Source organism: Halichoerus grypus, chromosome 6 (genome assembly GCF_964656455.1).
Source record: "Halichoerus grypus chromosome 6, mHalGry1.hap1.1, whole genome shotgun sequence".
NCBI classification, from domain to species: Eukaryota; Metazoa; Chordata; class Mammalia; order Carnivora; family Phocidae; genus Halichoerus; species Halichoerus grypus.
The window spans coordinates 32789083-32804721 of record NC_135717.1 but is presented as its reverse complement, the minus strand read 5'-3'; the positions used below and the strand labels follow the sequence as shown (position 1 = coordinate 32804721).

Below are 15639 nucleotides of genomic sequence, written 5' to 3'. Positions count from 1 at the left end.
AAAGAGGTCAGTTGAGTGGAAGGCACCACTGTGTAACACTCGCAACATGGAGACTTACATGGCCATGATCATCCATGACAAGTGGCCTCTATCTGTGGGAGTATTAGTACCCATGCAGGCGCTGCTAATTGGCCAGGCACTCGTTCCCATGAGCCTGTACTCACTCTCAGAATCCCCCATCCTATATAGATGTTAGTAACTGATTGTCATTAGCACATGGGATGGAACCTTTCTGTCCTGCCACACCCACAGACCTCTGTTCATATGACACTACAGGAGGATCTTAAAGCATATTCTATTATGTTTTAACAAGCTTCCCTAAAGGAAGCTGCTGTCTCATTAACCATATGGGATGCAACTTCAAAGAAATGGTATCGCATCTATTCATTACTCATTCCACTAATACTTATTAAATGCTTGCTACATGCCAGGACTCAGCTACTTGGCTGAGGATAAATAAGGAAACAAATATGATCCCTCTCCTCATAAAGCTTATAGTCTAAAGGAGAGGACAGGCATTAATTAATTACAGATCTATGACAAGTGTTATAATAGCGAGGTGGGTGTGCTATGTAGAAGTGAAACAGGGGTCCGGCAAGACTTCTATAAGGAAGACTTCCAGGCTTCACTGGAAGGATGAATCAGCATTAACTAGGTTAAAAAAAAAAAGACATAAGCAAATTCTAGGCAAAAAGGGCAGCATGTGCAAAGGCTCTGTGGCAGTACACACAAACTGTAAACCAGTGAGACCAAAGCAGAGAGAGACAGAAGAAATGTGGGATGTGGTGTGGTTAAGGTAAATAGGGGAGATAATGCAAAGCTTCTCAGGCCATGTTAAAGGGTTCTGTCTTTCTTTTAAAACAGTAGGAACACACTGAAGGTTTGTTGTTTTTGTTCAGTTAGCCACTGTATAGTACACATCAATTTTTGATGTAGCGTTCAATGATTCATTAGTTGCATATAACACCCAGTGCTCATTACAACACGTTCCCTCCTTAATACCCATTACCCAGCTACCCCCACTCCACCACCCCCTCCCCTCTGAAACCCTCAGATTGTTTCCCAGAGTCCATAGTCTCTCATGGTTCGTTTCCCTCTCTGATTTCTTCCCCTTCAGTTTTCCCTCCTTCCCCTATGGTCCTCCACGCTATTCCTTATGTTCCACATATGAATGAAACCATACAATAATTGTCTTTCTCTGCTTGACTTATTTCACTTAGCATAATCCCTTCCAGTTCCATCCAGGTCAGTGCAAATGGTGAGTATTCATCCTTTCTGATGGCTGAGTAATATTCCATTATATATATGAACCACATCTTCTTTATCCATTTATCTGTTGAAGGGCATCTCGGCTCCTTCCACAGTTTGGCTGTTGTAGATATTGCTGGTATGAACATTGGGGTGCATGTGCCCCTTCTTTTCACTGCATCTGTATCTTTGGGATAAATACCTAGTAGTGCAATTGCTGAGTCATAGGGTAGCTCTATTTTTAACATCTTGAGGAACCTCCATACTGTTTTCCAGAGTAGATGTACCAGCTTGTATTCCCACCAACAGTGTAAGAGTGTTCCCCTTTCTCCACATCCTCACCAACATTTGTTGTTTCCTGTTTTGTTAATTTTTGCCATTCTAACTGGTGTAAGGTGGTATCTCATTGAGGTTTTGATTTGTATTTTTCTGATGGCTAGTGATATTGAACATTCTCTTACACCATACACAAAGATAAACTCAAAATGGATGAAAGACCTCAATGTGAGATAGAAATCCATCAAAATCCTAGAGGAGAACATAGGCAGTAACCTTTTCGACATCGGCCACAGCAACTTCTTTCAAGACACGTCTCCAAAGGCAAGCGAAACAAAATCAAAAATGAACTTTTGGGACTTCATCAAGATAAAAAGCTTCTTCACAGCAAAGGAAACAGTCAACAAAACTAAGAGGCAACCCATGGAATGGGAGAAGATATTTGCAAATGACATTGCAGATAAAGGGCTGGTATCCAAGATCTATAAAGAACTTCTCAAATTCAACACCCCAAAAAACAAATGATCCAGTCACAAAAAATGGGCAGAAGACATGGACACTTCTCCAAAGAAGACACACAAACGGCTAACACACACTGAAGGTTTTAATCATGGAGATGATACAGTCAGATTTTTCTTGTAGAATATGACTTGAAGGCTATGTAGAGAATGGGCTGGAGGGGACCAGAGTGGATACAGGGGGTTAGGTTACAGTGTGCTTATTCTCCATGTCAGAGATGATCTTGGCTTTGGCTCTGTTGTGGCCCCAACAGAGGAGGAGAAGGAGGAGTATGAGTCGCCACAAATAGGACCAAGTGGAGAATATTTAGCAGGTATTCAGTTGATGTGAAGGTTGGGGAGAGAGAAGCAACAAGGACAACACTGGCCTCAGCATCTGCCTTATATAACATCCGTGTATTCAACCATTGTCCTAGCACTTTCATTGCACAGGACGTCTTTCTGCCTTATGATCATCTTACCTCCACCACTATTCAAAACCACCTTGCCTGTAGGCAGGCTGGATGTGGATGGGGAGGGAGGCAAGGCAGAGCTCCCCTCCCAGGATTTGGATGGGAAAATCCCCAGGAGTCCACATCCCCTTGTATCTTGAGGAAAAGGTGATATTGCTGGAGACTTCCAAGAGAACATACCACTTAACAGATACTCAATTAATGTAATACGGTAGGTTGAATATTCAGAGACCCCAGAGAGACAGGGTATCTCAAGACCGTGGCATTTTCTTACTTTATACTCCTTTAACACCAGAAGCAGCTGAAGAAGTAAAATATATTAAGGGGGAGAAATAGAGTATAAAAATAGAGTATAAAAAATTCAAAAACAAGAGATGGTCCTAACTGGTCACATATCTGCCCCTGGGCCGCCACAGTGCAGGCTGTGTCATGGGGAAGGAGAATCAGGTCTCCCAGGACATGGTAAAGAAATTGGGGAAAAGGCAAAGAACAAATATTGTGTATCCACTCAATGAACTATTTGGGTTTTTAAAAATCATGTTTTTGATGACAAGTTAATGGAGAGGAGAAAATGCTCACTCTTTCATGTTAAACAAGCAGAAGAGGATAAAAATAGGGTTTGTCTATGCATAAAAGGATTACAGGTACCTTTTATTTTCTTTTGTGTATCTTTGTGTTCTCCAAATTTTCTGCAAATAGTGTCTGCTAAAAAACAGAATAAATAAACCACTGCAATTCCAGAAGGAGCAAAGAGTAATCACTCTTCTATTTGGTGCACGTGAGGCATCTGTGATCATTTCCTAGTAGGATATTTTGTTGATTCAACAACAATTTGCTGCATGTCTATTATGTGTCAGGCCCTATGGGGAGTCCTATAGATACGGAAATAAAAACCACAGTGTCTGTCCGCCCTCCTACCCACATGTTCACCACCCAGCAACATAGGCACATAAACATGCCAGCACAGAGAACGCCACTCATGCAGGGATGCTCAGTAAGTGGGAGAAGTGAGAGTGCAGAGGAGGGCCCCTCACTGAACCTAAGGGATTGGGGGCGGGGCTTCCTGGGGAATCTTGAAGAGTGAAAGAGTTAAGAAGAGGTGGGAGAGGGGAGCCTTGGTGGTTCCCTCGGTTAAGCATCCGACTCTTGATCTCATCTCAGGTCTTGGTCTCAGGGTCATGAGTTCAAGCCCTGCTTTGGGCTCAGTGCTGAGCATGAAGTCTACTTTAAAAAAAAAAAAAAGGAGAAGGAGAAGGAGAAAAGAATTCTGAGCAAAGGCATCACCTTGAGAAAAGAAGAGTCAGCAAAGGTCGGCAGCATAACACATGCTGGGGGAAAACAGGGAATAGCTTAATAAGCTAAGGGGCAGTGGGATTTCTCTGGAGAGGATCCATGAAGCCAGATCCTAAAGGACCTTGAATGCCACCCTAAAGTGTTTGGATTTTGTTCAGAAGGCAGGGGAGATCCATGAAAGGTTTTAAATAAAGGAGTGATGCATAGATTTGCTGGCAAGAGAAGCAGAAATAAAAATGCTTCTTTCTCTGCATTGGAGGACAACTTCATTTTTGTTTATGGCTAAAAATCTTCCATTATAATTGGGGGGGTCTAAACTAAGTTGTTTATATTTTTCCAGTTGACTTTTGGTTTTGTTCCCCATGGTTATTTTTAGCCCTATTATATTGTCTGGCACACTGTAGGGCTGGAGTTCATGTTTGGGGGTTGAGTATGTTAAAAGATCATCACCAGAAGTGCCACCCATCCATGTCTACATCCATTTGTCCATCCTTCTGTCCATCCATCCATCCATCCGTCAATACATTCATTCATCTATCCATCCAATAGACATATTTGCGTACCTACTACGTGTCAAGACCTGTGCTAAGAACTGTGGTAGGAAAAATGATAAAGTAAACAAACATATTTCTGCAATACATAACTGCAGTCAAGAACAGCAAGCGTAAAATTAGAGATATGTATTAAGTAGGCTGGCGAAGAGCATGAGGAATAGAGTGGCCAATTCTATTGCAGAGGTAGAGCAGGCATCAGGAAACAAAGTGGAAGGAAGAACAAGGGCTGGAGGGGTGTATGGCCAGGAGCAAGGGGTGGCAATGCACTGCAGGGAGGAAACCACCAAACCAATGGTATAGAACCACAGAACAGGATGGAAGACTGTTCACGGAATCTCCGATAAACACTGCAGACAAAGACCACCAGCGAGTGGCCTTTACCAGAGCTAGTAGGAAATCAGTTATCAAGTCTCCGTATTTGCTGCCCCAAACTCAGAGGTTATTAATTTATTATTATGGTTGATGTTGTTGAATCAAATTAGCTATCAGGCCAGGTTTTGATTTGTCCAACACTTTGGGATGCACAGAGCTCAGGGTGGATCTACCCAATTACCTAAAGGTGGATGAACTGAAAATTCCAGTCAATTATCAAGAGGTTCGGAAATATCCAGTTTGTTATCTATTTTGGAAAAGGCAGACCAGAGAGCAAATGCTTTGGTTTTGACCTAGATATGTGGCCCTGGCGAGAGCCATTCACAGGGTTACGTGTAGTGCGACCCAAACATCACAGTCATCATTTGAATCAAGGAGCTAGCATGTACTATTGGGCATCCAGATTTTCTTTTGATTTGCCAGGTGAATTTACTCAAACCTCCCTCTTCTTTAATCCCCCATTTCTACTTCCTCTACTCATTCCCTTTTCTCCCATCTTGTGGTGAATCAGATGGAATGAGCAGGGTGATGATTTAGATGCAATCACGCCTCTTTGGACTACATGGAAACGACTATATGGATGTTATGCTCCCTAGTTTTCTGTGTTCCTTTAAGATTCAATATTCTGGACCGATGAGTCTGTAAACTCAACATTAATATTGTTTTATTGTTTTTCCTTTTGTTTTTTATTAACAGTCTTCAGTCCCTTGGGTATGTATGGGGGGGGAGACCCTCTTACAGAATTTTTTGCTGAACAGTAATTTCATTATGAAGTTGGCAGGATGCAAGCACCTATTATCTTCAATTACCCCATTCAATTTCTAGGAAAGACGATTCATATTTTCTCAGACTTTCTTCCCATTTAAACTAGCTCCCGAGCAAAATTCTTTACCTAGGGAAATCCCATTACACACCCCATTGCTTGGTCCCCATTAACACCTGCTGGGTACTTGTATTAAACAGTAAAATCTTATCACTATTTTGTTTATCTCTCAAAAATGGATTATAAGCTTTTAGTGACCAGATGAAATATCAGAAATTCTAGTGGCTGCTAAGCTTCAAATTACATCTTCAGTATTTCCATCAAGAGCAATAAATACAGGAAAGCATGCTGGCAAAATGTGGCCAGGTGGGGGCTCCTGGGGTTTGCAGAGGGTCCACTTCTGTATTATTATCAACCGTTGATGGCAAAGCCAAGTAGTTGGCTTTTTGGTTGTTGTTTTTTTTTTTTTTTTTTTATTGTCCATGACATACACAACACTAAGACCTGAGTCTGAATGGAGAGGTGCCATAAGGGCATAATACACACTGGATCTGGAGCTTCCGTAGAAAAAAATCATGTAAGAAGATCTCCTGAATCATTTTATATTGATTTCATGTTGAACTATTTTAGACATCTTGGGTGAAATAAGACATATTATTAAGATTAATATCATCTGCTTCTTTTTACTCGTTTAATGTGCTGCCAGAAAGTTTAAGATTACACAAGGCTAGCCTTCTATTGCTTTTGGACAGCTCTTCTAGATTGTCATTGGTTTTGGGTTTGGTTTTTTTTTTTTTTTAACCAGTAGACGGTATGCATCATGAAGGCAGGGACCTCTTTCGCCTTTAGTATCATATTTCTAGTGCCAAACAAGAGTGCCTGGCACATAGCTGGGGCTGATGAATATAACAATGAATTGCTATTTCTACGTTGTTGGAAAACAGAAGAGGGATCAAAAGCCTGGCTCTGCACTCCCAACTGTTTCATGTTGGGCAGTGTATTTAAAATTCTCTGAGCCTTCATTTCTTTCCTTGTAAAAATTGGATGAGGTTCAACCATATGAATTAGTCAAGACAGTCTCATGTGGTTGCAGCTCACCATTACCCAACTCCTGGGTTTAGGGGTAGCATTAGGGACAGTGCCCTTAAAATGCCCAGCACTATGCCTGGGTTATGGCTGTCACTAATAAATAGCTAAGATTTACAGACATTTCCTATGCATTTTTTTTTTTTTTACTATTTCCCCACCCTGTCATATTTTCTAACACCCCACCCCAGATGCAGCCTGGTCTTTTTAAGGCCATACTTCTCATGGCTGTGACCAGGGGTCCCTCTGTCCTCCCATCAAAAGCCAACCATATATGGGCTGCCAAAATTCCTTGAACTCTCACTTAAAATGTCTCATTCCCTCTAATTTCTATTTTCTCTCTTTTGTCTTTATGGTCATAAGTCTCCTTTAACTTCCAAATCTGATTATTTGAAATGTTCTCGAGACATATTTATTATTCACCATTTCCCTTCAGACTAATTCTTTTACTGTCTCACAAATGCCACTATAACCCATTTAGTGTTTCTCAATTTTTGGTTAATTTCCCATCCGCTTCACCATTTCCCACATTCCCCCTCGGGTTTTGTATTTTTTTTCCCCCCAAATCACAATCTGCCTGAAATGCCTCCTCAAACTGCTTTTGGGTGTCACCCTTGTTTTTCTGTCATGTAATTTACATGTTTCTGAAAACAGTCACTGTTCTCTGGAGCCTCTTTTCACTCCTCAGGACACTCCCATTCTTTGAAAACATTTTCTTTTTTTTTTTTTTTTTTTTTTTTGCTCTCTGCAGCATTCTTGCGGTGGTTTGGAATCCCTCCAACTCTGATGTGTGCCTGAGCAACCCCCGATCTTCCATGAACCATTCCCTGATGGGCATCAACCCTCTCCCCTCTTTAGGCCACATGCATGGTGCCTTCACCAGCTCCCAGCCCGTGCACGGGCCCTTCCCCAAACGCACGCGTCCAGCACCCCCCGCCACACACACAGTATGCAGAATGAGATGATGCAAATCAATTCAAAGTGCGATTGTATCCAAGAATTTCTGGATACCCCCCCCCAAGAATACAGACTCCATAAGGACAGGGCATTTTTCTCTTGTTCTCACCTGCACCCCATTCCAGAACCAGGAACCATTCCTGGCATAAAGCAGATGCTCATCACCTACTTACTGAGGGAATGAAAGGCCTCAGTTCTGTCATATTTTCTCACTCTCTGACAATGAGCCCGCTTTATCTGTCTGTCCAGTGGGTGTCCACTTGTGCTCCATGGGTCCCTGGGGATCTGATGAAGGAACTCAAAGGCAGAGGAGAAAGGTTGGGGGTAAGGGGGAGGCCTCTATAATCCCACCTCCACTTGAATCACTAATATGCTGCACTGCCTTATAAATTATTATTGGAAAAACATTCTACTGCTCATATCAATCAATGAAACCAACAAGCCAGAAAACAATTAAGGAGCTGTTCCTCAATACTGCAGCACACAAAGACCCTGGTCTTCCACTTGGCAGACTGAGGATCTTGTTTTACCTCCCGGGATATGTGAGTAATGATGACTTCCTCTAAAAAAATATGGACAAAAACATATTTAGCACCAAATAGGTGTTAAATGTTGGACAAAATACTTTCCATACGCCACCTGAATTTTTACCCCAAAAATTAAGTGTGGATTATCCCATTTTACAGAGAAAGAACAGAGGCACGGAGGATTTTATGATGGTGCCAAAGGCTACACAGGGTGTCGGATACTTCTGGTTGTTCTTCGTTATCCTCTTTCCTCTTCCACTTTAGTAAACGGAAACCCCCATTTTTAGCTGTGCACATGGCCTTCTGTAATTAAGTTTACATTTCCCAGCCCTCCGTATAGCTAAGCATGACCATGTGGCTATGTTCTGGCCCAAAGCAAGGGAGAAGGCATGATATTCATAACGTATAAGAGGTATCATATATGGAAGGGATGGACCCTTCTTTGCTCCTTCCTCCTTCCTGCTGGCTGCAATGCAGACACGATGGCAGGAGCACTAGCAGCGATGTTGGACTGTGAGGTGGAAGCCACTGGCGAGGGGTGGCAAAGCCACAAGGCAGAGAAGCCCGGGTCCCTGACACCATGCAACAGCATACAAGCCCTGGTCTACCTTTGGACTTCTTTTACAAGAGAGACAATTCAATGCCTACCCTACTGAAGCCACTTTTGTGTTTTAGGCTTTCTGTCACTTGAAAACAAAATTGATCCTGTCTGGTTTAAGTGCTAGAGCAAGTATCTGAACCAAAATACAGTCCAAAGCCTTTGAATTAAGCTGCACCAGTTCCCAGTTGGCCTCTCTGCATCTCAGTTAACCTTCTCTGAAAAAAGCGGGCATCGTACTGTATATTTCTTTGTTTCCTTCTTAGCTCTGCTAAGAAGCTAAGTATTTGATCCTCTCTCCTGATTCCCCTCCCAGTATATAGTGCATCTAGTCCTACTCCCATATCTTAGCGTATTCTGTTCCTCTCGCTCAAAATGTCTTCCCTCCCCATTATCTTCAATCTAAGCCCAATACCTTTTGGGGGAGGGTAAAGCTGAGTATCAAGCTCCATTTCTCCCATTTGGCCTTTCCTGATAATCTTTCCTTTTCTTAGTTCATTTTAATCCACACCTCATGTTATAGCCCTTAGCGATACATCATCCCCAACCGTTCCCTAAAAATTTCACATTCACACATTTAGTCTCAACAGAAGCAGAGATCAGGTCTTGGCTTCAGTCATTCATGTTTATCTAGAGCCATGCCATCGGGCACAGCGTGCTCAACAGTTATTGACTTGATTCGCAAAGCGGTGCATTAATCTTCACCTCAGGAAACACCACTGTTTTCCAAACTGAACACCAAATCCAGGACCAAGTGGTGACAAGAAGCCAGGCCACATGACTTTGTCCACACAATATTCAGTAGCCATAATTCCTTCTCATCCCGTCCACCATGTTTAGTGGCCACCTTTCAAGACCATCTCAAAAAATGCCTCCCTGACAAAGGTTTCCCTGACGCCTCCAAATCAGACACATCCTCTCTCAGCTCTCAACCCCGATTGTTCATGTGCTGTGCTCCCCTCTGACAGGACCTCTGTTATCTATGTCACTTGGAGTGAATTTTTTAAAGACACCTCTTTCTGAAGACTTTTGTGATGGTTCATTTCATGTGACTGGGCTAAGGGATGCCCAGATAGCAGGTAAAATACTACTTCTGAATGGGTCAGTAAGGATATCTCTGGAAGAGGTTAGCATTTGAGTTAGTAGGGTAAGTAAAGAAGACCACCCTCACCAATGTGGGTGGGCATCATCCAATCTGTGGAGAGTCTGAAATGAACAAAAAGGCAGAGGAAGGGGAAGCTGCTCTCTATGCTCAAGCTCAGACATTCATTTTTCACCTGCCTTCGTGGATCTATGCACCTGCTTCTCAGGCCTTTGGACTTGCACTGAAACCACAAACCATGCCACTGGCTTGCCTGGTCCTCCAGCTTGCAGACAGCAGATCGTGGGACCTCTCAGCTCCATAATCATGTGAGCGAGTCCCTCATAATAAACATCTTACTTTATAGCTTCTTGGTTCTGTTTCTCCAGAGGACCCTGGCTAATACAACCCTATACTACCACCTGCTAGAAAAATAGAAGACAAGTCTTTGATGAATATGATGTGGAGGGAGATTACCGGCTGGGCATTCATCATAACCTGCCTGACTTTACCACCTCTGCTACAGTATAACCTTCTTGAAGATAAGAATTCATAACCCAGGACTCTGACTCTGAGAACATCAGGTAGACAGAAGAGCAGGTGTAGCATAGACAAGCTGGGGTTGAGTTTTAAACCCACCATTATGGGCACTGTCCCCATAAGGAAAGCCTCTGAGATTCAGCTCATTCCCATATTAAATGGGGGTAACACCACTGTCTTAGGCTGTTTGTGCTGATGTAACAAACTACCATAGGCTGAGCAGCTTAAATGATGAGAATTTGTTTCTCACAGCTGTGGAGGCTGGAAATCCAAGATGGAGCCCTGGCAGATTTGGCATCTGGTGAGAGCCTGCTTCCTGGTTTACAGACAGCTATCTTCTCACCATGTCCTCAATATGGCAGGGAGAGAGAGCATGCTCTAGTCTCTCTTCCTCTTCTTATAAGGAAACTAATCCCATCAGATGAGGTCCGACCCTAATTACCTCCCAAAGACCCCACCTCCAAATAACATCACATTGGGGATTAGAGTTTTGACCTCTGAACTCAGGAAGGATGCCAACATTCAGTGCACCAAAACCACATAGTGTAACTGAGAACTTTCATGGCGGGACTACTAAGAGTGTGATGAGGTCCTATGATTAACACATTTCTTGACCGACTTCCATGCGTAGTGTGAACAACTATCCCAGTTTTCCCAGCACAGAGGGGTTTCCTGGGGCATGGCACATTCAGTGTTAAAAAGACCCCATCAAAAAGGAGAATTTCAGACCGATATCCTTGATGAATATGGATTCCAAAATTCTCAAGAAAATCCTAGCTAATAGGATCCAACAATTCATTAAAAGGATCATCCACCACGACCAAGTGGGATTTATCCCCGGGACGCAACGTTGGTTCAATATTCGCAAATCAATCAGTGTGATAAAACACATTAATAAGAGGAGAGAGAAGAACCATATGGTCCTCTCAATTGATGCAGAAAAAGCTTCTGACAAAATACAGCATCCTTTCCTGATTAAAACTCTTCAGAGTATAAGGATAGAGGGAGCATTCCTCCATTTCATAAAATCCATCTATGAAAAACCCACAGCGAATATCATCCTCAATGGGGAAAAGCTGAGAGCCTCTCTCTTAATATCAGAAACACAACAAGGATGCCCACTTTTGCCACTATTATTCAACATAGTATTAGAAGTCCTAGCAACAACAATCAGACAACAAAAAGAAATAAAAGGTATTCAAATTGGCAAAGAAGAAGTCAAACTCTCTCTTTTCGCAGATGACATGATACTTTATGTGGAAAACCCAAAAGACTCTACCCCCAAATTACTAGAACTCATACAGCAATTCAGTAATGTGGCAGGATACAAAATCAATGCACAGATATCAGTTGCTTTCTTATACACTAACAAAGCAACTGTAGAAAGAGAAATTAGAGAAACGATTCCATTTACAATAGCACCAAAAACCATTAAGATATCTTGGAATAAACCTAACCAAAGAGGTAAAGGATCTATACTCTAGGAACTACAGAACACTCATGAAAGAAACTGAAGAAGACACAAAAAGATGGAAAAACATTCCATGCTCATGGATTGGAAGAATAAACATTGTTAACATGTCTATGCTGCCCAGAGCAATCTATACTTTCAATGTCATCCTGATCAAAATTCCAATGACATCTTTCAAAGTGCTGGAACAAACAATCCCAAAATTTGTATGGAATCAGAAAAGACCCCGAATCACCAAGGAAATGTTGAAAAAGAAAAACAAAGCTGGGGGCATCACACTGCCTGATTTCAAGCTACATTACAAAGCCGTGATCACCAAGACAACATGGTATTGGTACAAAAACAGACATATAGACCAATGGAACAGAACAGAGAGCCCAGATATGGACCCTCAACTTTATGGTCAAATAATCTTCGACAAAGCAGGAAAAAATATGCAATGGAAAAAAGACAGTCTCTTCAATAAATGGTGCTGGGAGTATTGGACAGCTACATACAGAAGAATGAAACTCGACCATTCTCTAACACCATTCACAAAGACAAACTCAAAGTGATGAAAGACCATAATGTGAGACAGGAATCCATCAAAATCCTAGAGGAGAACATAGGCAGTAACCTTTTTGACATCAGCCACAGCAACTTCTTTCAAAATACATCTCTAAAGGCAAGTGAAACAAAAGCAAAAATGAACTTTGGGACTTCAAGATAAAAAGCTTCTGCACAGCAAAGGAAACAGTCAACAAAACAAAGACGCAAACCACAGAATGGGGGAAGATATTTGCAAATGACACTACAGACAAAGGGCTGATATTCAAGATCTATAAAGAACTTCTCAAACTCAACACCCAAAAAACAAATAATCAAGTCAAAAAATGGGCAAAAGACATGAGCAGACACTTCTGCACAGAAGACATACAAATGGCTAACAGACACATGAAAAAACGTTCATCATCATTAGCCATCAGGGAAATTCAAATCAAAACCACATTGAGATACTACCTTACACCAGTTAGAATGGCAAAAATTGACAAGGCAAGAAACAACAAATGTTGGAGAGGTTGTGGAGAAAGGGGAACCCTCTTACACTGTTGGTGGGAATGCAAGTTGGTACAGCCACTTTGGAAAACAGTGTGGAGGTGCCTCAAAAAATTAAAAATAGAGCTACCCTATGACCCAGCAATTGCACTCCTGGGTATTTACCCCAAAGACACAGATGTAGTGAAAAGAAGGGCCATATGCACCCCAATGTTCATAGCAGCAATATCTGCAATAGCCAAACTGTGGAAAGAGCCGAGATGCCCTTCAACAGACGAATGGATAAAGAAGATGTGGTCCATATATACAATGGAATATTACTCAGCCATCAGAAAGGATGAATACCCAACTTTTATATCAACATGGATGGGACTGGAGGAGATTATGCTAAGTGAAATAAGTCAAGCAGAGAAAGTCAATTATCATATGGTTTCACTTATTTGTGGAACATAAGGAATAGCATGGAGGACATTAGAAGGAAGGGAAAAATGAAGGGGTGAATCGGAGGGGGAGACAAACCATGAGAGACTATGGACTCTGAGAAACAAACTGAGGGTTTTAGAGGGGAGGGGGGTGGGGGGATGGGTCAGCCTGGTGATGGGTATTAAGGAGGGCACGTATTACATGGAGCACTGGGTGTTATATCAAAACAATGAATCATGGAACACTACATCGAAAAATAATGATGTACTGTATGGTGACTAACATATCATAATAAAATTAAATTAAAAAAAATAAAAACATAGTTGAACTCCTTCAAAAAAAAAAAAAAAACAACCTGGACCATAAATTACGGATCATAAATTCAGAGCAATACCTCCAAAGCACATCTATTGAAATGCTTCGAATCCATTTCTTAGCAAACACATAAATTCAAACACCTACTATATGCCAGCAACATGCAGGAGTAAGATGGTAAGTAAAAAACTTGTGGTCCTTTCTCCAAAGTCACTTAGCGAGTTTAGGGAGAAACAAATAATCATTATCAGGAAGTAAGGACGACAACATAAATAATTACAACAGGTGGTAATCTATTTGCAGCTGAAGTCCCTGATGCTGTAAGAGTATCAGCAGGAGGACCTAACCTGTCAGAATACTGGTTAGTCTTCCATTATTCCATTTCTACTTGTTTTTTTTTTTTGTTTTGTTTTGTTTTGTTTTTGTCCAGGGCAAACAATGAGTTGAGTTCTCAGGAGGAATCACAAACTCTCATGCTTCCTCGGACAGGACAGGTAAAACCCATGCATGAGATGGGCCAGGTGCAAGATTATCTATGGAGAGTGGTGAAAATCCCGGCTGGACGCACTCAAATTCACTTAAAAATAATATTTTAAATGAAATAAAACACATCCGTGGACCCTTCATGTGAACTCTGTTCTAATTTCAAACTTAAGAATATTCATGTTCCTTCCCTTAGCAAAACCTGGGCTTCCCTCCTAGAGTGGCTTACTGACACGCAATATGCCCTCTTCTTTGGGAAAGGCGTCCTCTAGATATACCTGAAAGTCTATTCTTCCTCTGGACATAAAAAAATAGGTCTGGTGTGGGGGGGTTGCCCCTTCCCAAGCTGTATCTACCAGATTCTCTCTCCTAGGAATTTGAAGCCTAATAGGTGAGACAGAAACTAGGAATTGTTCCATCTGGCTCAGGGTAATAGTAACTTTCTTCCATCAGTGACTGCGCCTCACTTTCTGATCTTTCCAAAACTGGGCTGCTCAACTTTTACTCTGATTTTTTTAAGACGCCCCAGTAAAGCCCCAATACATTTTCTATGATTTCTTCTTCATTACCTTACCTCCTTTTGTTTAAATTAAGTGAGTGAGAGTTCATTTCTGTTGCTTACCACCGGAACACCTTAAGTAGGACTCACTCTGCTCCTGGCTGGACTGTTACAACATCTTACCTGGCCTCTAGATTCCCCATATATCATCCCCCACACTCATAATAAGTCTACCTGCCAGATAAATGTTCCTAAGCCTCAGTCCTGATTATGTAAAATTCTGCTCAAAAGCCTAAAATGGCTCCCTATTGTCCAGAAATAAAATCCATGCTCCTTAGCCAAATTTAACTTCCAACCTTACTTCCTAAAACTGTTCTTTACATATCCTGCATTGGAGCAAACCCAAACAACTCATGATGTCCTTGTGATTTCCCACTTCTTGGCTTTTGCTCCTACACTTCCTTCCACTGGGAAAGCAGTAATAGCTTGTTGTTTTTCTGGCTACTTCCATTTCCTTAGATCTTCCCCTACTTGGCCAATGGGAGTATCTCTGACCATGATGATTGGTTCAGCGGTGGGTACTTGACTCAAGCTCATCCAATCAGATTCCTTCTCTGGGACTAGTTGCATTTTAGGGGATAACTGTTTCTCTTGACTTAAGGAGACGTGGTGATGAATGTACGTGAATCCACACCTAGATGATGCTCTTCCCCATCTCATGGTGGGAAACAATGAACCATAACAGACAGAAACATAAAAGAGAGCGAGAAAGAGAGATCTGAAGACATCATTTGGGCCTGGATCTAGATATGCCAGATAACAGGCACACCCCATCCGTTCCAGTTGAACGGGCCACTACATCCTTCTGGCTTTGTTTTTCTTTCATTTTTGCTGAAGTCAATGAGAGTTGGTTTTCTATCATTTAAAGTCACAAAAGTCTCAACGAATACCAAGATTTTTATCCCCTAAATATTCACATGTTCAGACCACCTAAAACTGAGTTCACCTCTTCCCAAAAGGTTCACTGAGCTTCTAGCCTCCAATCCATCCTGAGAACTCCCATCACTTCCTCTGCATCTCCCTTTCCACATTGGTATTATAATTTTTCACACACACACACACACACACACACACCATGTCCTTTACTG

General features: G+C 41.8%; 1 protein-coding gene across 1 annotated transcript in view; it reads right to left on the bottom strand.

Annotated features, from left to right (window-relative positions):
* GRIN2A (glutamate ionotropic receptor NMDA type subunit 2A) overlaps positions 1-15639 on the bottom strand; it is a 379633-nt gene that overhangs the window by 126070 nt on the left and 237924 nt on the right. The gene's annotated exons all lie outside the window — the stretch shown is intronic.